Here is a 24127-nt window from a genome sequence, read left to right on the forward strand (position 1 = left end):
ACGCCGAGGCTATCGCAGTGCACCACGCACTGTACATAACGATGGCTATAGAGACGTGCACGGGCATTAGACGTGTAACTGCTGAGCAGTTGACAGCCGACAGCCAACATGAGATAAAGGGGTAACGACGTCTCCTCAACGACGGTTCAGCGACCGTTGCTGTGTGTGGGCCTCTGCAGCAGGCGGCTGGTTCATGTACCCACGTCAACCGCCGTTCGTGGACGACGAAGGCTTGAATTTGCACGCCAATACCGTAGCTGGACATCCACTCACCCGTGACTGACACACACAGTGGTTACCGTTACTACAAGCCACACCACAAGATGGGAACCGGGCCAAATTTCTAGTAGTTTACTGTAGAGTTTACTTGAAAGAGCAGTTGAATGGAATGGACAGTGTCTTGAAAGGAGGATATAAGATGAACATCAACAAAAGGAAAACGAGGATAATGGAATTTAGTCGAATTAAGTCGGGTGATGCTGAGGGAATTAGATTAGGAAATGAGACACTTAAAGTAGTAAAGGAGTTTTGCTATTTGGGGAGCAAAATAACTGATGATGGTAGAAGTAGAGAGGATATAAAATGTAGATTGGCAATGGCAAGGAAAGCGTTTCTGAAGAAAAGAAACTTGTTAACATCGAGTATAGATTTAAGTGTCAGGAAGTCGTTTCTGAAAGTATTTGTATGGAGTGTAGCCATGTATGGAAGTGAAACATGGACGATAAATAGTTTGGACAAGAAGAGAATAGAAGCTTTCGAAATGTGGTGCTACAGAAGAATGCTGAAGATTAGATGGGTAGATCACATAACTAATGAGGAAGTATTGAATAGGATTGGGGAGAAGAGAAGTTTGTGGTACAACTTGACCAGAAGAAGGGATCGGTTGGTAGGACATGTTCTGAGGCATCAAGGGATCACCAATTTAGTACTGGAGGGCAGCGTGGAGGGTAAAAATAGTAGATGGAGACCTAGGGATGAATTCACTAAGCAGATTCAGAAGGATGTAGGTTGCAGTAGGTACTGGGAGATGAAGAAGCTTGCACAGGATAGAGTAGCATGGAGAGCTGCATCAAACCAGTCTCAGGACTGAAGATCACAACAACAACAACTGTCGAGTTGAGATTTTCACAAATGTTTTATTCGTATCTTACAGAAACTAGCAGTACGGCAATAAACAGTCTTTTAAACACGACGCTAACGGCAATCAAGTAATTTTTGGCAATACAACAATTACATTTTTTAAAAGAAAACACAGAAGCCAGCAGTATGGCAATAAACAACCTTTTAAATCACGCCGCTAACGGCAATCAAGTAATTTATAGCAGTACAACAGTTTACAAAAATTTAAAGAACATTAGTAAACAGGCTACTAAAATAAATACAGAACTTTGTTTATAAAGTACGGTGAGGTAGTGAAGCTACCAACACCGCCATTAAACAAATTAAACAAGTCTCAGAAAACACACGATTAATGGCAATAAAAGGAATTACAAACTTGGAGGAATTAAAAAAAGTTTTAAACAAAAGTGTCCTGGAATATCATTAGAACGTAACAGATACGACGGACCCGCGTAAGGCGGCCACAAATCACCCACTCAGGGATACTCAGGCTAGACAGAATACTGACCAATTTAAATACGCCCGTAAACACAATTGCCACTCTCAGGCTGGTCACTGCACCGACTCTTAGCCAGCGAAAAATTGTTATAAGATGACATAACTTGCTGACAGAATTAGAGCTAACCTCATGCTAGGAAACATTACACCACACAGTCCTGAATGAGCGACCACATGATCAACCAACAAAAAGCATGAATTTACTCATAACCCACGACAGAATAGCGAAACAATTAAACTGCCAAAACTACACCTGCAATCGGACAGTAACGAGAGGATGAGGAAAGATCACTGTCTTAAATTACACCGGTGCCAGGGACAGGAAACCCGTCACCGGAGGCCACAAGGCAGAAGAGACGCTGGTAACACATAATTATTACTTAATGATTAAATCTTGCACGAACTTAACTTGCATTATGCTCGAACAGGCAGTACACGACCTCCGATGACAAGGATCCACACATCCGACCGCGCACGCGTCGCCAGAGTACCCAACACGCCACGGTCACGCGACAACACGCTCTGTCACGGGAGTTCACGTCTTCTCCGCAACGTTGACGGGTAGTGACCGCTCCTTCATGTTAGGTGTCTTCTTTTAAACTCCAGAGTTGAAACGGAGGATTTAAAGAAGCTTGTTAACGTCCCACCAAGGCGAAATGAACAGCAACTACTCGGGGGGCAATTCTGTATACAAACAACACGCGGGGAGCTCTTCCGTCAACTCGACCCGCTCGTTAAACACAACCGACATACATCACGTGACGACTCGGTACAACCGACCACGCCTGCTTCGCGCTGGAGAGCCACACTCTCTCTGCGCGCAACGCCCCTACTTCCGCGCCACCATACGAGGTTACAACTGGTCAAAGATCTCACTTTCTCCATAGCAGTTTCCCGGAAGCAAAAACGCAGATATCGATAGCAGAGGGAAAAGACACCCAAGCAGACACTTAATGACAGACAACATATCAAACAAACATGTCAGGGGAAGAAAAGGAAAAACCAATGCAATCCAAACACAAGGTGTAGCACGAGCCGATGCAGGACTCAGCGACATGTGACCTTTTAAGATCAATCACGTTTTATGGCCTATGGGGCCGTTGCTCGTTGGCATGTTGGGCATGAAACATCTGAAAGCAAACCCTGTGCATTAGTTAAGATCTGGGGAATGTTTTCATGCCATTCCCTGCAAGAACTCGTCATTGTGAAAGGCACAATGAATCAACACAAAGCATGCATCTATCTCTGAGGACCATGTTCATCCCGCCATGCAGTTTGTTTCTCCTCGAAACGATAGCATATACCTTAGCAGGAAAATGCAACTAGTCATACAAGTCGCATAATACGTGCATGGATTGAAGAACACCTGTGCGAATTTATCGCACTCCGCTGGTGAACAAATTCTTTTGACTTATACCTAATCGAGAAGCTGTAGGACTTCCTCGATCGGGCTGTTCGCGCCGTGGATGGTCAACCGACATACCTAGCGCACTGGAGTCATCATGGCCCTACATCACGGTCGATCGGTACTTTCCTGAATCTTATTGACCCTCTTCCTGCACGTCTTGCAGCAGTCCGCGTTGCGGAAGGCAGTTATTCAGGATTTGGTCAAGCGGTCATATTGAAGTGACTGGACAGTGCATGTTAAATACCTATTATTATTCTCTGACAGATAAAGAGTGTACTATGCGTCCTGAATCGTTGCCTTACCTATATAGCTCTAAATCTTTCTTGCACTATTCCTCCATTTCCTGGAACTTATTACCCAGTAACCTGTTCCGATCGACTGTCATGCTGCAGTCAGTCGTAGATTAGACATTTATCCGTCATTCTTATCGTAGCTTCCCTCTCAGCAAACTTACTCATTCTCCTTCTGTGCAAAAGCATCGGTTATTTGAATCTTATTCATTAGAGCAGCGTCTGTATAGTTCGATACAATATTGCTTTAGACTTGCATGCACGCCGAAGGAACAGTGTTGACTATTGACAGAAATATTAAATTATAAAAGGTATTTTAAATTTAGGAATACGGCTGTCAATCGTCAGCAATCTTTGTTCCTTCAGATACGCATGTAAGTCCGAAGGAATATTATATCGAACTATACAGAGACTGTAAAATACACACCCTGCCCCATTGTATTTCATACCAAAACAGTGCGACGCAAAAAGAGTGGCTCGCACTGGGCGGGAATCATACGATTAGTATGCAAGCTGCATGAGACATAACCACAAGCACATGGTTCTTTGAGTGTGGCTGTGAGTCGTGCACAAATAGTGGATAGCCATAGCTGTTAAGTTGACCGCTCACGTAAAGCGGGAAGTCGCGGTCCGGCAAAAATTTTCATATATTGCTAGTAAATCGTGTAGACAGTGAACAATTGTATTCATAGTTTGCGAATACATTTTGTAAATTAAATCTTATTATCAACTTATTCCACATTTGCTTACCTTGCTATTTCTTTCTTTCGTCTCTTCTGCTAAACTGTACCTGTTGAATTTTTTTATTGGCCAAAATGGTCAGATTCTTCAGCGAATTCGATTTCCCTTGAACTGATTATACGCTCATATCAAAGCATGTAATCGCTCTCATAGATAGGTACATTAAATAACTTGTTGTAGTCTTCAGCCCAGAGACTTGTTTGATGCAGCTCTCTATGCTACTCATTCTTGTGCAAGCTTCTTCCTCTCGCAGTACCTACTGGTGAAGTTGTGCCACAAACGTCTCTTCTCCCCAATTCTATTCAATACCTCCTCATTAGTTATGTGAACTACCCATATAATCTTCAGCATTCTTCTGTAGCACCACATTTCGAAAGCTTCTATTCTCTTCTTGTCTAAACTATTTATGGTCCACGTTTGACTTCCTTACATGGCTACACTAAATACAAATAGTTTCAGAAACGACTTCCTGACACTTAATTCTATACTCCATGTTAACAAATTTCTCTTCTTCAGAAACGCTTTCCTTGCCATTGCCAGTCTAAATTTTATATCCTCTCTACTACGACCATCATTAGTTCTTTTGGTCCTCAAACAGCAAAACTCATTCACAGCTTTAAACGTCTCATTTCCTAATCTAACTCCCTCAACTTCATCCGATTTAATTCGACTACATTCCATTATCCTTGTTTTGCCTTTGTCGATATTCATCTTCACTGTCCATTCCGTTCAGCTGCTCTTCCAGGTCCTTTGCTGTCTCTGACAGAATTACAATGTCATCGGCGAACCACAATGTTTTTCTTTCTTCTCCATGGAATTTGATACCTACTCCGAATTTTTCTTTTCTTTCCTTAGCTGCTCACTCAATATACAGATTGAGTAACATCAGGGATAGGCTACAACCCTGTTTCACTCCCTTCTTAACCACTGCTTCCCTTTCATGTCCCTCGACTCTTATAACCGCCATCTGGTTTCTGTACAAATTGTAAATAGCCTTTCGCTCCCTGTATTTTACCCCTGCCACCTTCAGATTTTGAAAGAGAGTATTCCAGTCAACAAAAGCTTTCTCTAAGGTTACAAATGCTAGAAACGTGGGTTTGCCTTTCCTTAACCTAAGGTAAGTCGTAGGGTCAGTATTGCCTCACGTGTTCCAACATTTCTACGGAATCCATCTTCCCCGCGGTCGGATTCTACTAGTTATTCCTGTCAGCTGTAAAGAATTCGTCTTAGTGTTTTGCAGCCGTGGCTTACTAAACTGATTGTTCAATAATTTTCACATCTGTCAACACCAGCTTTCTTTGGGATTGGAACTGATTCTTCTTGAGGTCTGAGGGTATTTCGCCTGTCTCATACGTCTTACTCACCAGATGGTAGAGTTTTGTCAGGGCTGGCTCTCCCAAGGCTATCAGTAGTTCTAATTGAATGCTGTCTACTCCCGGGGCCTTGTTTCGACTTAGGTCTTTCAATGCTCTGTCAGACTCTTCACGCAGTATCATATCTCCCATTTCATCTTCATCTACATCCTCTTCCATTTCGAAAATATTTTCCACAAGAACGTCGCCCTTTTATAGACCCTCTATATACTCCTTCCTTCCTTCTGCATCCCTTCTTTGCTTAGAACTGTTTTTCCATCTCAGCTCTTGATATTCTTGCAAGTGGTCCTCTTTCCTCCAAAGGTCTCATCAATTTTCCTGTAGGCAGTAACTATCATACCCCTAGCGATATACGCCTCTACACCCTTACATTTGTCCTCTAGCCATCCTTGCTTAGCCATTTTGCACTTCCTGTCAGTCTCAATTTTGATACGTTTGTATTCCATTTTGCCTGCTTCATTTACTGAATTTTAGTATTTTCTCCTTTCATCAATTAAATTCAATATCCCTTCTGTTACCCAAGGATTTCTATTAGTCCTTGTCTTTTTAACTACTTGATCCTCTTCATTATTTCACCTCTCAAAGCTACCCATTTTTCTTCTACTGCGTTTCTTTCACCCATTCTTATCATTCGTGCCCTTATGGTCTCCCTGAAACTCTGTACAACTTCTGGTTTAGTCAGTTTATCCCGGTCCCATCTCCTTAAATTCCCACCTTTTTGCAGTATCTTCAGTTTTAATGTACAGTTCATAACCAACAGATTCCGCTCAGAGTACACATCTGCCCCTGGTAATGTCTTATAATTTAAAAACCGGGTTCCTAAATCTCTGTCTTACCATTATAACTGTCTGAAACCTTGCAGTATCTCTAGGTTCCTTCCATGTATACAACATTTTTTCATGATTCTTCAACCAAGTGTTAGGTATGATTAAGTTATGCTTTGTGCAAAATTCTACCAGGTGGCTTCCTCTTTCATTTCTTACCCCCAATCCACATTCACCTACTTCGTTTCCTTCTCTCTCTTTTCCTACTGACGAATTCCAGTCACCCATGACTATTAAATTTTCGTCTCCCTTCACTACCTGAATAATTTCTTTTATCTCATCATTCATTTCATCAATTCTTCGTCATCTGCAGAGCTAGTTGGCATATAAACTTGTACTACTGTGGTAGGCGTGGGCTGCGTATCTATCTTGGCCATAATAATGCGTTCACTATGCTGTTTGTAGTAACTTACCCGCATTCCTGTTTTTTTATTCATTATTAAACCTACTCCTGTATTACCTCTAGTTGATATTGTATTTATAACCCTGTATTGGCCTGACCAGATATCTTGTTCCTCCTGCCACCGATCTTCACTAAATCCCATAATATCTAACTTTAAGCTATCCAAATTCCCTTTTTAAATTTTCTAACCTACCTGCCCGATTAGGGGATCTGACTTTCCACGCTCCGACCCGTAGAACGCCAGTTTTCTTTCTGCTGATAACGTCCTCCTGAGTAGTCTCCGCCCGGATATCTGAATGGGGGACTATTTCACCTCCGTAATATTTTACCCAAGAGGACGTCATCATCATTTAACCATACAGCAAAGCTGCGTACCTTCGGGAAAAATTACGTCTGTAGTTTCGCCTTGCTTTCAGCCGTTCGCAATAGCAGCACAGCAAGGCCGTTTTGGTTAATGTTACAAGGCCACATCAATCAATCATCCATACTGTTGCCCCTGCAATTACTGAATAGGCTGCTGCACTTCTTCAGGAACCACACGTTTGTCTGGCCTCTCAACAGATACCCCTCCGTTCTGGTTGCCCCTACGGTTCGGCTATCTGTATCGCTGAGGCACGCAAGCCCCCCCACCAACGGCAAGGTCCATGGCTCAGGGGGGGGGGGAATTAAATAACTTAACAGAAGACTAATAAGACTGGCATCACTACAACACGTATATTCATTTCAGCAACTAATGCAATTTAAATTATTATAATTAGCAATGGTTTTTGTTGACGCCTCATGCTCGTGCACACTGCAGTATTAGCTCTCGAAGGATGGCAGATGGGCTGTAGGTGATGGCCTGGAGATCGTATATTTGACATGTAGCCTAAAAGTACAAACAAATAAACAGTTAAATAAATAAACGAGTTCACTCAGCGACGTCCACGGAGTATTCCGAGCCCACCAGGTGTTCCTTACCAGCACCTTGACTGACCAGTACGAACGGTCTCTGCCTTTTCTAAGAACAGCAACGAAAGAAGCGTAAACAGAGTATCCCTGGGTTTACGATAAGAGTTAAAGCACATGCTACTGACGGGATGGAACTAGAGGGAGGGAGAGCCTCCAGCATGAACTGCTGCTGCTGCCTATACGGTTTCAGTTGTTTACTTCCGGCCGGAGTGGCCGAGCGGCTCTAGGCGCTACAGTCTGGAGCCGCGCGACCGCTACGGTCGCCGGTTAGAATCCTGCCTCGGGCATGGATGTGTGTGATGTCCTTAGGTTAGTTAGGTTTAAGTAGTTCTAAGTTCTCGGGGACTGATAACCTCAGTAGTTAAGTCCCATAGTGCTCAGAGCCATTTTTTTCAGTTGGTTATTCTTGTGAGATAACTTCTTGTCCCTTTAGACTGACAATGGCGCCACGTCCTTTGGAGTCAAGCAACTGCTTGACATCGAGGTACTACTAACTAGGTAGTTGAAGGCTAGGGAAGGGTCAATGCTGTGCTCTTGTTTAGCGTGTTTGCCTGATGTTGGACAACTATGGAGAGGATAGGAGCAGGGTTTCCCGAATGTACGTGAAGGTGTGTAACATCACCTACGGTTTTCTGTTCTGGTCTTAGAACTGAATAGTAGAAATAATTTCATTTCTGTCCCTGAGGAGGTTGGAACGATGAAAATCGTGTAGTGTACATTATACAATTTGCTAAATGTACGTTGCCAAAATGAACAAACTATCTATGATGTCATCTATGAAACGAATTAGAAGACAGAGTATTCTTATGTGGTAGTGACAGAATTACAAAGTGTCGGAAATGATGTACTGACCCAGAAGAACAATAACTTCAGCAGTGCAACATACGAGAATTTCCCGCTGTTAAGGGTTTTGTTCTGACAGAAAGATTCGTGGTGGCATGCATTTGTATTTTCAAAGACAAAGACTTTAAAACTCAGTATTAGTCCGTCGATAATTTTGCGACATACAAAAGAAAGTCGATCACAGGGGAGATGCCAGGATTTGCGTGCTTTGGTGGAGAGGAGAGCAGTGCTGGCAGTAGCATAGGTAGTAGCAGGGTCTCAATCAACGAGCGAGACACAAGATAGGGCAAGCAGAACTCTAGGTGCGGGGGGGAAGTCAACTTCCGTAGCGGGAAGAACCCCGACAGAGAATAAGGCAGGTCTCGATACCGATAGGTGGAGCCCGCACCCCACGACTAATCACAGCAGTGTTCGTGACGCGGCTAGGGCGTTCTAAAATACTGGCAGACTCACAAATAGCCTCGGATCCTGTGTATCATCAACTGCTAACAACTGAATATTCTAAGAGATAAGTGATTTGGCACTGTCTTTGGCACCGTGGAGTGTTCGACGATAGATCAACAGGAGTACTCAAATAAATGAAAGTAGGCATTGCAACAAAAATTGTTCAAGTGTTTGTAGGACCCGCACTCAAGTACTCAAACATATCAAAGAAGACATTGCAATAAAAATTCTCAAGTGCTTGTAGAACCCGCACTTAATTATATATACAGATAGTTCATCCGTCGTGGGAATCGAGAATCTCGAGGATTTTTGCCTGTTATGGATGTCGATACCGGCATGATATTGGTCAAGGGATTTCCAAGACCATATCAAAATCTCTACAGTAGTTCCTGAGACCGAACACACAAAAAGAAGAGAGCAGCGGACTTCATTTCATATACGTAGAGAGAGAGAAGATTTAATAAGTTACTTGCTGTAACATCACTACAAATTACATTTTATGTTTGTGAGCAGTGATATTTTTCTATTACGCCTTTGACGTCTGATGAATGCATCGTAAGTTTCGTTGTTTCTTGATGTATACTTTATGTGAGATAGTTAAAAACTAACGATTTTAGGATTTTTTCCCTTCTTATACTGTGAAACCTTGCTTTTTGCTAAATTTCATAATTTTAGGTCAACGGGAAGCACGCTACAGGTTTTGATGAGGGAGTTTGCAAGTGCAAAAATATGTCTAAATGATCGTATCTTTTGACTGCGTTGACTTAGAAGCTTAAGCTTTTTGGACCGCCAAGGATCCACCACCTTCAGTATGTGACTTTAATTGGAACTTCCTACGTCTAGCCGTTCCTGAAAGAAAGGAGTCCTAACAGACGGACAAACAGACAGACAGACAGTCGGATAAAAAATATAAGAAATAACATTTTTTCGTCTGATACAATCACAGATTAGTAATTTCCTGATCTTTTCCTTTACTTATATTGTGAAACCTTGCTTCTTGCCAAATTTCATGAACTTACGTCAGTGGGAAGTACCCTATAGCTTTTGATACGTGAGTTTGCGAATATCAAAATATGTGGCATAAATTACCATGTGTTTTGACAGCATTGATTTAGACGGTTACATGTTTTGCATCGCCAAGCAGCCATAGGCTCTAGGAAGTGAGACAAATTTCAGCTTGATTCAGCCACCCGTTCGTGATAACAAGGGATTTAACAGTCTGAGAGAGAGAGACAGACAGACAGATGGACAACAAAGCATTGCTGAAAGGGTTCTGTGTTTACCGATTGAGGTGCGGAACTACAACACAAAAGAAATTAAATGGTGAAAGGATTACAAATGGCTCTGAGCACTATGGGACTTAACTGCTGAGGTCTTCAGCCCCCTACAACTTAGAACTACTTAAACCTAACTAACCTAAGAACATAGCACACATCCACGCCCGAGGCAGGATTCGAACCACGACCGTAGCGGTCGTGCGGTTCCAGACTGTAGCGCTTAGAACCGCTGAAAGGAACAAATTATTTATCAGACCACGGGAGTAGTAGTGTCTTACAAAGCAAACGAGTTTGTGTTGGAGCAGCAATTAAGTCAATGATAAGTGAAGAGTGAAGATGCGAAGTTTACACTTTCATATGTGTCTTAGAATATGACGTGTACGGTAAACACCAATGCGTCTAGAAATTAATAAGCAACATTAACAAGGAAGAGAAAGACACTGCCTCCCTCAACATTATACCTAGTGTATGAGGATCAAAGTCTGTCATTGATTAGATACTACTAAATGATGAAATGAAGAAGTTTACGAAAGATACACTTGTTTATAGAGAGGAAGGGAAGCGACATCAATAGTGACCATTTCCTTCTAAGCAGGAACATAGGGCTGCTATCTAAACGGAAGAAAACAAAGTAGTTAAAAAAGGCCACATAATGAATTGTTCAGAATATTGTACTAGAAAATTATCAGTACAGACTCCAAGAAAAGTTTGCTATCAATCTATAAAAACAACGATAGAGACTGGAATAACATTGTCGCCTACATTATCGTAGCATCCTCAGTATCAATTGGTGAAAGGAACAAAACAGATGGGATAGGAAGACTTAGAATCTGGATCACAGAAGTTAAAAAGACCAGTAAAGAAAAACAGTTTATTTTAAGCTTCTAACCCTAAAGTTTAAGAGAGTCGGGAGAAATACAAAATAAAAAAGAACGCTGCAAAACAACTAGTGTGCTGGAGTTATGGAACACTTTCATATGTGTCTTAGAATATGACGTGTACGGTAAACAGCAATGCGTCTAGAAATTAATAAGCAACATTAACAAGGAAGAGAAAGACACTGCCTCCCTCAACATTATACCTATTCATCAATGGATAGCTCACTGCATGCAGTTATGACATACACCAGTGACTGTCGGCCTGGTCCCTACCGCCCACTAATAGGCGTTCCATCCTTTATGACGGGCTGTAGGCGGGAGGGTTTCTAAATACATTTTCTTTAGGTTTTCAGAAACTTTTGACCTGAAGTGTTTGGTAAGTAATTGTTATTATAAGCTTGAACTTGCTGTATCTCTTCTTTATGAAGTAAGTTCCCTAATTTATAAATCAACATTTTTGTGGAACAGGTGGGAGTTAGAAAATCTGACTGGTAACAGAGCTAAACAAGGTTGACTATCCCTGGTGTAGACAGAAGGCTGAAGTTTACTCTGGAGAAAGGATGTACAACAAAACAGTTCATCCAGTCACTAGGGAACAGCTATCGGAAAGGATGGAATAAATGCCAAATTAATTAAATATGGAGGCTTTTGCAGTTAATAAATGTATGTTGGAGAAATTGCAGGATCCTAGACCCTTGGTGTACAGCAGAAGTAAGGAACTATAAACGCCAACGTGGCCTCAGGCTTCAAAACACTGGCCACAATCTGTACTGAAAGATAGTCAATAACTGCATGAAAAATATCAAAGCTGCTGTTTCCGAGGAACAAAACTGGTTTACATCATATCGTTAGTGCACTGACGGTCTACTTATCATTCAGAAAAACGCAGAGAATTTAATTTCGAAACCCATGTGGTCTCGATCTGTGTTAAGAAGGCTTTAGACCGTGGGCCGTGATAGTCTATGGAAGAATAAGTCTGACCGTGGATATCCTTAGCACCTAAAAGCACCTAAAAGAGATAGTGAAACATCTTTACGAAAATAAACGCATTGCTGGAAACGCAGATAATTACAGGTAATAGTTTTTAACGAAGGTGTAAGAGAAGTACCTAGACTTTCGTCTACACTTTTTAATATGTACATTGACTTTATTCTTCGAAAATGGAAGTTGTGATATAATTAGAAGTAGTAGGCTTATTTCCCAACATGCCAGAGATTTTATATTACACCTAATCTTAAAAAACTTGTTTCAAAAAACAGTGCTTTAAAATTCAGGCGCAAGTGGCTGAATAACAACAAATAATCAGTCGACAATAAAGTTTTCGGTGTATGGTACCGCGTCAACATGTATAAACCTACTGCTACATGAGAAAAATTATCGTTTCGGCCACGGTTGCAGCGGCCTTCTTCTGGGTCTAACGGTGCGTTGGAGCTATGCAGTGTGCCTTTTATTTTTTTGTTGCTGTTCACTGCGCATGCCATTACGTCACAATTTTAAAAAGATACTTCGTTTCATTGTTCACTGAAGGAAGAACGAAATTTTGGAAATTTGTGGTAGGTTCCTATGGGACCAACTGCTGAGGTTATCGCTCCATAGCCTTACACACTGCTTAATCTAACTTAATGGCAGCGCCTAAGTAATGCTCAAAACATAAAACCTCAGCTTAAAAGGCTACGCACAACGTTTCTAGCCATAAGTCGATCCACACAGCCTTGTCGACGATCACAAGCAAGAAAGATAAGCAAGAAAAACACAAACTGCAGTGCGCTTACATTACGTGAAAAATGTTACTGACCGAATAAGCAAACACCTTCGCAGGGTTCGGGTGCAGTCCGACTTGTACACTGATCGTAGGATTCAGAACGTGCAAGGGTCCACTAAAGATGCTTTACACACTGTAGACGTGTACAAGGTGGAATGCGAACGTGGAGAGGCATAAATCGGTACAACTCGCAGGCCAATAGTAACTCGCATTCTGGAACACGAGCGCTATATTCGTCTTGGGCAACACAACAAATCTGCAGTGGCAGAACATCAGCAACACTGAGGAAAGTAACTAAAATTCAGCGAAGCCTATGCGTTGACCAAACGGCTGGTTATGACAAAATACAAAATCAGAGAGGCCATCGAAATACGTAAACACCCAAAGAACATGAATAGAGAGGAAGGATTCACGCTTGCCCCATCTTGGCTGACAGCAATCAGAGCCAAACAAGCCGCACTGTCAACACGAGGCACGAGCACTACCGGCGAGTAACGTCCAGCAGTTGGTAAACAGCAGCCAACTTTTCTTTCGACGGTGACCACCAATCACGGCATACAAAATAAGAGCGAATAGACAACAGAGGTTACGCTCTCCCGCCACCGCAATAACCTATTACAATAAAGTTCCCTCTCCTTCTCCCTTAAGTGGCCAATGAAACTAACTATCTTTTTAAAATTACGACGTAATGGCATGCGCAGTGAACAGTAACAACAAAATATATGGGACACTGCAGAGCTAGAACGCACCAGTAGACACAGATGAAGGCCACTGTAACCGTGGCTGAAACGTTGCTTTCTCTCCAGCAGCAGTAGTTTTATACATTAAGACACGGTACCACACCCAGATAACTTTTATGTCGACTGACTCTGGCCGCGGAAGCCTACGCAGTTATATTAACAAATAATCAGCAAGAGACTAGTGCCCTCTCAATCAGGGGAAAATGCAAGAACCATTAAAGTTAACTAAAATTGAAAACCGCGTAAGTGTTACTAACCACAATATTAAAACAAGTAACACAATAAAATAAGGAGGACAACCTACGGCATGGCTACTGTTTAATAACGCAGACTGGATTCCGAATTGAATTTACATTGCATGGGTCCAAAGCAGCAAATACAATCTCACTGTAACAATGAGAACATACTTTTGAAGGCTAGCTCCGAATAATAGAGCTCACAGCCTGTGACATAAACACAGTGATAAAAATAAAAATGTAGCAAGGAGTAAGGAATTTTGATGTGAAAATTTTTGCAGACGGCTTTCCAAAATAGATTTAGCCCTCATACTTAGGTAATTGTAAAACAGCGGCAGCCACAGAAAAAATATTTATACGAAACTGATAGACCATTCTATACAGAATAACACAGGTGGTTACATATAGTTGATAAAACAAACGATTTCGCAAATTTAAAGTTTCATTTTCTGGTGTATAATGCTATGTCATATAGTATAGGGAGCTGCCACAGAATCCTGCAGTGTAACAGCTGGCGTGGCTAGGGCAAAGTTCTCAGCCTTCTTCAGTTCATGAAACCGTTATCTATGATGAATGTCGAGTCTGTATTAGAATCACGATGAAATGTCTATTACTTTACCGATGAAAATATGTTCATGTAGCCTTGGTCAAGCAACAGACGATGCGCTTCGTAAATATCACTCAGGAAAATACTTGTGCTGGAAGCCAACACGTTTGTGTGATATATACACTCCTGGAAATTGAAATAAGAACACCGTGAATTCATTGTCCCAGGAAGGGGAAACTTTATTGACACATTCCTGGGCTCAGATACATCACATGATCACACTGACAGAACCACAGGCACATAGACACAGGCAACAGAGCATGCACAATGTCGGCACTAGTACAGTGTATATCCACCTTTCGCAGCAATGCAGGCTGCTATTCTCCCATGGAGACGATCGTAGAGATGCTGGATGTAGTCCTGTGGAACGGCTTGCCATGCCATTTCCACCTGGCGCCTCAGTTGGACCAGCGTTCGTGCTGGACGTGCAGACCGCGTGAGACGACGCTTCATCCAGTCCCAAACATGCTCAATGGGGGACAGATTCGGAGATCTTGCTGGCCAGGGTAGTTGACTTACACCTTCTAGAACACGTTGGGTGGCACGGGATACATGCGGACGTGCATTGTCCTATTGGAACAGCAAGTTCCCTTGCCGGTCTAGGAATGGTAGAACGATGGGTTCGATGACGGTTTGGATGTACCGTGCACTATTCAGTGTCCCCTCGACGATCACCAGTGGTGTACGGCCAGTGTAGGAGATCGCTCCCCACACCACGATGCCGGGTGTTGGACCTGTGTGCCTCGGTCGTATGCAGTCCTGATTGCGGCGCTCACCTGCACGGCGAGAACACGCATACGACCATCATTGGCACCAAGGCAGAAGCGATTCTCATCGCTGAAGACGACACGTCTCCATTCGTCCCTCCATTCACGCCTGTCGCGACACCACTGGAGGCGGGCTGCACGATGTTGGGGCGTCAGCGGAAGACGGCCTAACGGTGTGCGGGACCGTAGCCCAGCTTCATGGAGACGGTTGCGAATGGTCATCGCCGATACCCCAGGAGCAACAGTGTCCCTAATTTGCTGGGAAGTGGCAGTGCGGTCCCCTACGGCACTGCGTAGGATCCTACGGTCTTGGCGTGCATCCGTGCGTCGCTGCGGTCCGGTCCCAGGTCGACGGGCACGTGCACCTTCCGCCGACCACTGGCGACAACATCGATGTACTGTGGAGACCTCACGCCCCACGTGTTGAGCAATTCGGCGGTACGTCCACCAGGCCTCCCGCATGCCCACTATACGCCCTCGCTCAAAGTCCGTCAACTGCACATACGGTTCACGTCCACGCTGTCGCGGCATACTACCAGTGTTAAAGACTGCGATGGTGCTCCGTATGCCACGGCAAACTAGCTGACACTGACGGCGGCGGTGCACAAATGCTGCGCAGCTAACGCCATTCGACGGCCAACACCGCGGTTCCTGGTGTGTCCGCTGTGCCGTGCGTGTGATCATTGCTTGTACAGCCCTCTCGCAGTGTCCGGAGCAAGTATGGTGGGTCTGACACACCGGTGTCAATGTGTTCTTTTTTCCATTTCCAGGAGTGTATTTTGATTATGACTCCGATGCTCGAAATGAAACACAAATTCCAAGCTGTCTACGATACCAGAGCAGAACATGGAGCCTTAAACTACAGAAAGAGACGGTCATAAAGTTTTATAAAATGATAGATGTTCTTCTCTTATTCAATGTAAGTGAAAGCTGGGTGTTAGAAGCGAAGACATTAGCATAGAATTAAATATTTTTAAAATGAATGAAAAAATGCGGAAGTATCGTGAAAATCGAAGACATCATGAGACTGCCAGGTTATAGGGTATCTCAGAGGATCCTGAACTTCAAACCGAATGCGAAAAGAGGTACTGGAAGACCTTGTAGGAGAAGGCCATGATTTAGTTTGTGAGTTCGGAACAGGGAACAATCTGATACCTGATAGGAAGACGATAATGAGAAATAGTGAGGCTTACACAAGAGAGTGAAGCTCAACTGTAATTGGAGAATACGCTAATAAAACTGCTGCTGGTGTCGCAACAGAACGGCAGCGTGTAGAAAATACATGGATTGTCTGCGAGATTTTGAGGAATCTGTTGTAACTTTCGAACTGGCACTTATCCTTTCCTGATATACCACCCAGAACTATACCTATACCTTACATTACCTGTATCCTACTTATTGGCGGAAACTGAATTTTTGTTCTTCCGCAATTCGAAAATTTACGGCGTACAATACTGTAGACAGCTAAACAGCTTGCCTTTCGCTGTTGAGTTAACCGAACCCTGTTTTCTTATTGCACCTTGGATCTCTTCGTTGTTACTTTCGTTGGATATAATAAGAATAAGAGCACAATTCTTTTAAAACAAGGACCAAAACTTGAATTTCGTGAAACTTATCAATATGTTGGGTTGTAAGCAGTACTGGTTGTCATATTGTTTTGAATGTCGCAATATCTTACGTGTAAGGTTTCCCAAGTGTGTGAGTGATTATGGATTAATAGAACGTATTCCGAAGTGAGTTAAACGTATTTTTACATCTAGATAGATACTCCGCTAGCTACAACCCGGTGCTTGACGGAGGGTATCCTACGCCACTGCTTTCATTTTCTTTCATTTTCCACTCGCAGATAGAGCGAGGGAAAAAGTCTGTGCCTCTGCGTTCGTATGAGCCCTCATTTCTCGTATCTTATCTTCGTGGTCCTTACGCGCAATGTATTTTGGCGGCAGTAGAATAGTTCGGCAGTTCTCTACATTTTCTCAATAGCGTTTCTCGAAAAGAGCGTCGCCTTTCCTCCAGGGATTCCCATTTGACTTTCCGAAGCATCTCCGCAACAGTTAATTGTCATTCAAACCTACCGGTAACAAATCTAGATGCCCGCCTCTGAATTGCTTCGATGTCTTCCTTCAATACCACGTGGTACGGATCCCAAAGTTTCGAACAGTACTCAAGAACAGGTCGCACCAGTGTCGTAAATGTAATCGCCTTTACAAGTGAGCCACTGTTTCCCCAATTTCTCCCAATAAACAGGAGTGCACCACTCGCCTTTCTACCACAGTTCTCACTTACACATCCCGTCTCATAACGCTTTACAAGTTATGCCCAGATATTTAAACTACTTGACTTCTCAAGCAAGACAGTAGTATACTGGGTTTATGGAAGCGTGTGGAGACCGGTATGCAAATATTCTGAACGTAACACAACCAGAATTAATAACATAATATACCATCGCTTCTTGAAAAGAGGAATAAAAATTCTAGTAATCGATATTTGGCGACAATGAAAGCGTTACATGCGCTCCTAAGACTGTAATGAGCATTATCTTTGTCTCGTAGTATATAAGAAAAGAACTTTTGTGCCTTTGTGCTCTGCTTCTCTTTCGTCTTCTTGGTTCTGACGTCCTAGCTAAAGGTCGCATATAGATCACGGTGTGTAATTAATTTAACTGTATATAGTGCAATTATAATTTTTGCAAAATACATATGTCAGTATCCAATGTAGCGCCCCCCCAGGAACCATGGACATTGCCGTTGGTGGGGCGGGTTGCGTGCCTCAAGGATACAGATAACCATACCGTAGGTGAAACCACAATGGAGTGGTATCTGTTGAGAGGCAAGAAGAACGTGTGGTTCCTGAAGAGGGGCAGCAGGCTTTTCAGTAGTTGCAGGGCAACAGTCTGGATGGTTGACTGGCCTTATAGCACTAACCAAAACGGCCTTGCTGTGCTGGTACTGCAAACGGCCGAAAGCAAGAGGAAACTATGGCCGTAATTTTTCCCGAGGGCATGCAGCTTTACTGTATGGTTAAATGATGATGGTGTCGTCTTGGGTACAATATTCTGGAGGTAAAACAGTCCTCCATTCGCATATCCGGTCAGGGACTACTCAGGCGGAAGTCGTTATCTGGAGAAGAAAAACTGGCGTTCCACAGATCGGAGAGTGGAATGTCAGATCCCTTAATCGGGCAGGTAGGTCAGAAATTTTAAAAAGGGAAATGGATAGGTTAAAGTTAGATATAGTGGGAATTATCGAAGTTCGGTGGCAGGAGGAACAAGACTTCTGGTCGGGTGAATACAGGGTTATAAATACAAAATCTAATATGGGTAATGCAGGAGTAGGTTTAACAATGAATAAAAAAAATAGGAGTGCAGGTAAGCTACTTCCAAGAACATAGTGAAAGCCTTATTGTGGCCAAGATAGACAGGAAGCCCACGCCTACTACAGTAGTACAAGTTTATATGCCAACTAGCTCTGTAAATGACGACGAAATTGAAGAAATTTTTGATGAGATATAAGAAATTATTCAGATAGTGAAGAAAGACGAAAATTTAATGGTCATGGGTGACTGGAAATCGATAGTAGGAAAAGGGACAGAAGGGAACGTAGTAGGTGAATATGGACTGGATGTAAGAAATGAAAGAGGAAGTCGACTGGTGGCATTTTGCACAGAGCATAACTTTATCATAGATAACACTTGGTTCAAGAATCATAAAAGACGATTGTATACATGGAAGAAACCTGGATACACTGACAGGTTTCAGATAGATTATAGAATGGTAAGACAGAGATTTAGGAACGAGCTTTTAAATTGTAAGACATTTCCAGGGGTGGATGTAAACTCTGAACACAATCTATTGGTTATGAACTGTGAAACTGCAAAAAGGTGGGAATTTAAGGAGATGGGATCTGGATAAACTGACTAAACCAGAGGTTGTACAGAGTTTCAGGGAGAGCATAAGGGGAACAATTGACAAGAATAGGGGAAAGGAATACAGCAGAAGAAGAATGGGTAGCTTTGAAGGATGAAGTAGTGACGGCAGCAGAGGATCAAGTAGCTAAAAAGACGAGGGGTAGTAGAAATCCTTGGCTAACTGAAGAAATATTGAATTTAATTTGTGAAAGGAGAAAGTGTAAAAATGCAGTAAATGAAGGAGGCAAAAAGGAATACAAACGTCTCAAAAATGAGATCGAGAGGAAGTGCAAAATGGCTAAGCATGGATGGCTAGAGGACAAGTGTAAGGATGTAGAGGCTTATCTCACAAGGGGTAATATAGATACTGCCTACAGGAAAATTAAAGAGACCTTGGAGAAAAGAGAACCACTTGTATGAATATCAAGAGCTCAGATGGAAACCCAATTCTAAGTAAAGAAGGGAAAGCAGGAAGGTAGAATGTGTATATAGAGGGTATATACAAGGGCGAGGTACGTGTGGGCAATATTATGGAAATGGAAGAGGATACAGATGAAGATGAAATGGGAGTTATGATACTGCGTGAAGAGTTTGACAGAGCACCGAAAGACCTAAGTCGAAACAAGGCCCCGGTGGTAGACAACATTAAATTAGAACTACTGACAGCCCTAGGAGAGCCCGGCCAGACAAATCTCTACCATCTGGTGAGCAAGATGTATGAGACAGGCGAAATACCCTCAGACTTCAAGAAGAATATAATAATTCCAATCCCAAAGAAAGCAGGTGTTGACAGATGTAATAATTACCGAACTATCAGTTTAATGAGTCACAGCTGCAAAATACTAACGCGAATTCTTTAGAGACGAATGGAAAAACTGGTATATGCCGACCTCGGGGAAGATAAGTTTGGATTCCGTAGAAATGTTGGAACACGTGTGGCAATACTGAGGCTACGGCTTATCTTGGAAGCTAGATTAAGAAAAGGCAAACCTACGTTTATAGCATTTATAGACTTAGAGAAAACTTTTGACAATGTTGGCTGGAAAACTCTTTTAATTTCTGAAGTTGGCAGGGGTAAAATACAGGGAGCGAAAGGCTATTTACAATTTGTACAGAAACCAGATGGCAGTTATAAGAGTCCAGGGGCACTAAAGGGAAGCAGTGGCTGGGAAGGGAGTGAAACAGGGGGGCAGCCTCTCCCCGATGTTATTCAGTTTGTATATTGATCAAACAGTAAAGGAAACAAAAGAAAAATTCGGAGTAGGTATTAAAATCCATGGTGAAGAAAGAAAAATTTTGAGGTTCGTCGATGACATTGTGATTCTGTCAGAGACAGCAAAGGACCTTGAAGAGCAGCTGAACGGAATGGACAGTGAAGATGAACATAAACAAAAGCGAAACGAGTATAATGGAATGTAGTCGAGTTAACTCGGGTGATGCTGAGGCAATTGGATTAGGAAATGAGACACTTAAAGTAGTATAGGAGTTTTGATATTTAGGGAGCAAAATAACTGATGATGGTCGAAGTAGAGAAGGTATAAAATGTTGCCTGGCAATGGCAAGGAAAGCGTTTCTGAAGAAGAGGAATTTGTTAACACCGAGTATAGATTTAAGTGTCAGGAAGTCGTTTCTGAAAGTATTTGTATTGAGTGTAGCCATGTATGGAAGTGAAACATGGACGATATATAGTCTGGACAAGACGAGAATAGAAGCTTTTGAAGTGTGGTGTTACAGAAGAGTGCTGTTGATTAGATGGGTAGATCACATAACTAATGAGGAGGTATTGAATAGAATTGGGGAGAAGAGGAGTGTGTGGCACAACTTGACCAGAAGAAGGGATCGGTTGTTGGGACATGTTCTGAGGTACCAAGGGATCACCAATTTAGTACTGGAGGGCAGCGTGGAGGGTAAAAATCGTAGGGGGAGACCAAGAGATGAATACACTAAGCTGATTCAGAAGGATATAGGCGGCAGTAGGTACTGGGAGATGAAGAAGCTTGCACAGGATAGAGTAGCATGGAGAGCTGCATCAAACCAGTCTCAGGGCTGAAGACCACAACAACAACAATACAATGTAGAATGTGTTTTGTTAATCGAAGGAAGTACCTACCCTGTCCCTTTGTGTATGTGCATTTTTGAAGCGACGCCATTGGTGATAAAATGATAAAAACTTTTTTAATAGTCCTTTAATTCTGTATGTATTAAAGGATTTAATTTCAATAAATAGAAAACGGTGTCTTATACTATTTTCCATTCCATTTTCGGCCAGAGGTACAGTTTTATTAAAAACAATAATTTCAATTTTATACGCTGCCATGCTCATAGGCGGCTATACTGGAGCATCAAGCCTCATAGAGAAAAATAGTTAATTGTGTATTATATTTAATTTGCTTATCGCGTAACATCAAAGAAAGATATTTCTTATCCATCGTGAGCATACAAATGTCTTCACGTTGGAATACATATAATATCCCTGGCGATAGCGCCCTGAGAAAAATTAGCCGTGGCTTTTAACGAACATAAAAGATAATTTTCAACAATACATTTCATTCCAAATTTAACGGAATATTTTATTTCATTCACTTTTCAAAAAGCTACACGATAATAAGTCGGCAGCCAAGTATGTCTGATATAAACTTTACAGTGACTGAGTAATAAACGATCATAAAATTAGATGAATTGAGCTTGCTGCCTACTAGTGTCGGCTGGTCTTGATTGAATGATCTGTTAAAATACGAAGAGCGTTATGATTCTGATACTAGTGAAATGCATGTGTAGTAATTCTGTTTGTGAGTGAATCCTCTGAAACACGTGATTTCAAAAATGTTCAAATGTGTGTGATATCCTAAAAGAACAAACTGCTGAGGTCATCTATCCCTAGACTTAACTAAGTTAAAATAACTTATGCTAAGAACAGCACACACACCCATGCCCGAGGAAGGACACGAACCTCCGGCGGGAGAGTCGACGCAATCCGTGACGTGACGTCTCAAACCGCACGGTCACTCCGCTCGCCACGTGACTTCCATGGTGGTGAGAGAGCTCTAGCTGACGACAGAAAATAATTGAAAGAAGTATGGTCTCGACACACGCGATAAACTCAACAACACTCACCATTCACCATTTTCGGTATGAGTGACATAGAAGGAGCTACCTGCAGGGAAAATATGTTGGCAATTTTAAAAGCTTTAGTCCATATTATATGTTGTTGTATATAGCTGTTTATCATCTGTGCACACGATTGGCTGCTGTATTGATTCAAAGGATAAATACACATAGTATTCCTTTATCCTTCTCCTTCGTTCTATAGTTGAATCAGTTCAGTACTCGGTCGTCTTCCAACTATAGACGAGTATTAACATTCGCTAACAGGACATAGAACAACAAACAAGGAACGACGCTGTTAATTCTTTTTTCTATACTCGAAATAGTTCTTCTCCTGGTCATTGTTACCACGTTAATCAGCGTATATGAACTCTGATAACTCCCAAATACGACTCATGATGTAACGTAGCAAGTTATTACGAGATGAAGTTCGTTACAGTTAGGCAGGCAGCCGTTTGGTACGGTAGCTGCAAGATGGCTATGTTTTGTCTTTTTTTCGCTTTGCTCACAGCGCAGCTGACGCTGTCTTCCATGAAACCTGCATAGAGTAACATTCAGTCGATATGAAGATTCATACCCTCCACAAATCTAAATAATTCATGTTAGTTATTATCCTATTTCTTTCAAATTTGGTACACAGCCTTTTGTTATTAATGGAACGATGCTATTAAAATATCAGATTTTTATTTATTACTCTTGTGGAGATAAAGAAAATTACCTAAAATCCCTAAAACCGACTCTTGTTTTTAAAACCATGTCAGGAATAAATACAGATTGACTTTCTTTATCATTTGAAGCCTTTACAAATTTATCAGTGTACAAAATCCATTAATTAGAATTTTCTTTTCAACACTGTAGTCACTGTGCATTACGTAATACAAAAATCGGTCCAAATTGTTATTTGATTGTATTTTGTTGTGTGAGTGCGTGAGAATGATTGATTGGGACATACGTTAAAACTTAATATGTCATTTTTCATAAAATCTTGTACAAACAGACCGTGGGAAAGTAATGGTGCAACCATCATTTAGATGATGTATGTCGGTGAGAGATGCTATTGTATAAAAGCAGACAGAATGAAAGTTAGCCGGCCGCTGTGACCGAGCGGTTTTAGGCACTTCAGTCCGGAACCGCACTGCTGCTACGGTTGCAGCTTCGAATCCTCCCTTAGGCATGGATGTGTGTGATGTCCTCAGGCTAGTTAGGTTTAAGTAGTTCTATGTCTAGGGGACTGAAGACCTCAGGTGTTAAATTCCATAGTGCTTAGAGCCATTTGAACCATTTTTGAATGAAAGTTGGAGATGGAATAAGTTTATTTCGCAATTTGGAGAATGATAGGTACTTCGCTTTTTTTAATAAGCAATATACTAGAAATTAAAGTTTTAATGACGTTAGTTACTATCAGATTATTGATTGGATATGGCAATTTTTGCCGCAAGAATGATATAGAAGCAACATTCTGATTGGTCGTGTGGATCAACAGCCATTCAGAATTTGTAAGTAGGCTGTTTATGTTTTCTTATTGGCAACGTTACGTAGCGCTCAATATGAAAATCACTGGCTGTGCCGTGTGCAGTATGTGGCTAGTTTGCATTGTTGGCTGCCATTGTAGTGTTGGGCAGCGGCAGCTGGCTGTGAACAGCGCGTAGCGTTGCGCAGTTGGAGGTGAGCCGCCAGCAGTGGTGGATGTGGGGAGAGAGATGGCGGAGATTTGTAATTTGTCATGAACTGATATATATATATATATATATTATGGCTTGTGATGATATTAAGGTAAATACATTGTTTGTTCTCTATTAATATCTTTCATTTGCTAACTATCCCTATCAGTAGTTAGTGCCTTCAGTAGTTTGAATCTTTTATTTAGCTGGCAGTAGTGGCGCTCGCTGTATTGCAGTAGCTTGAGCAGCGAAGATTTTTGTGAGGTAAGTGATTTGTGAAAGGTATAGTTTAAT

Source organism: Schistocerca piceifrons, chromosome 5, assembly GCF_021461385.2.
Source record: "Schistocerca piceifrons isolate TAMUIC-IGC-003096 chromosome 5, iqSchPice1.1, whole genome shotgun sequence".
Classification (NCBI taxonomy): domain Eukaryota; kingdom Metazoa; phylum Arthropoda; class Insecta; order Orthoptera; family Acrididae; genus Schistocerca; species Schistocerca piceifrons.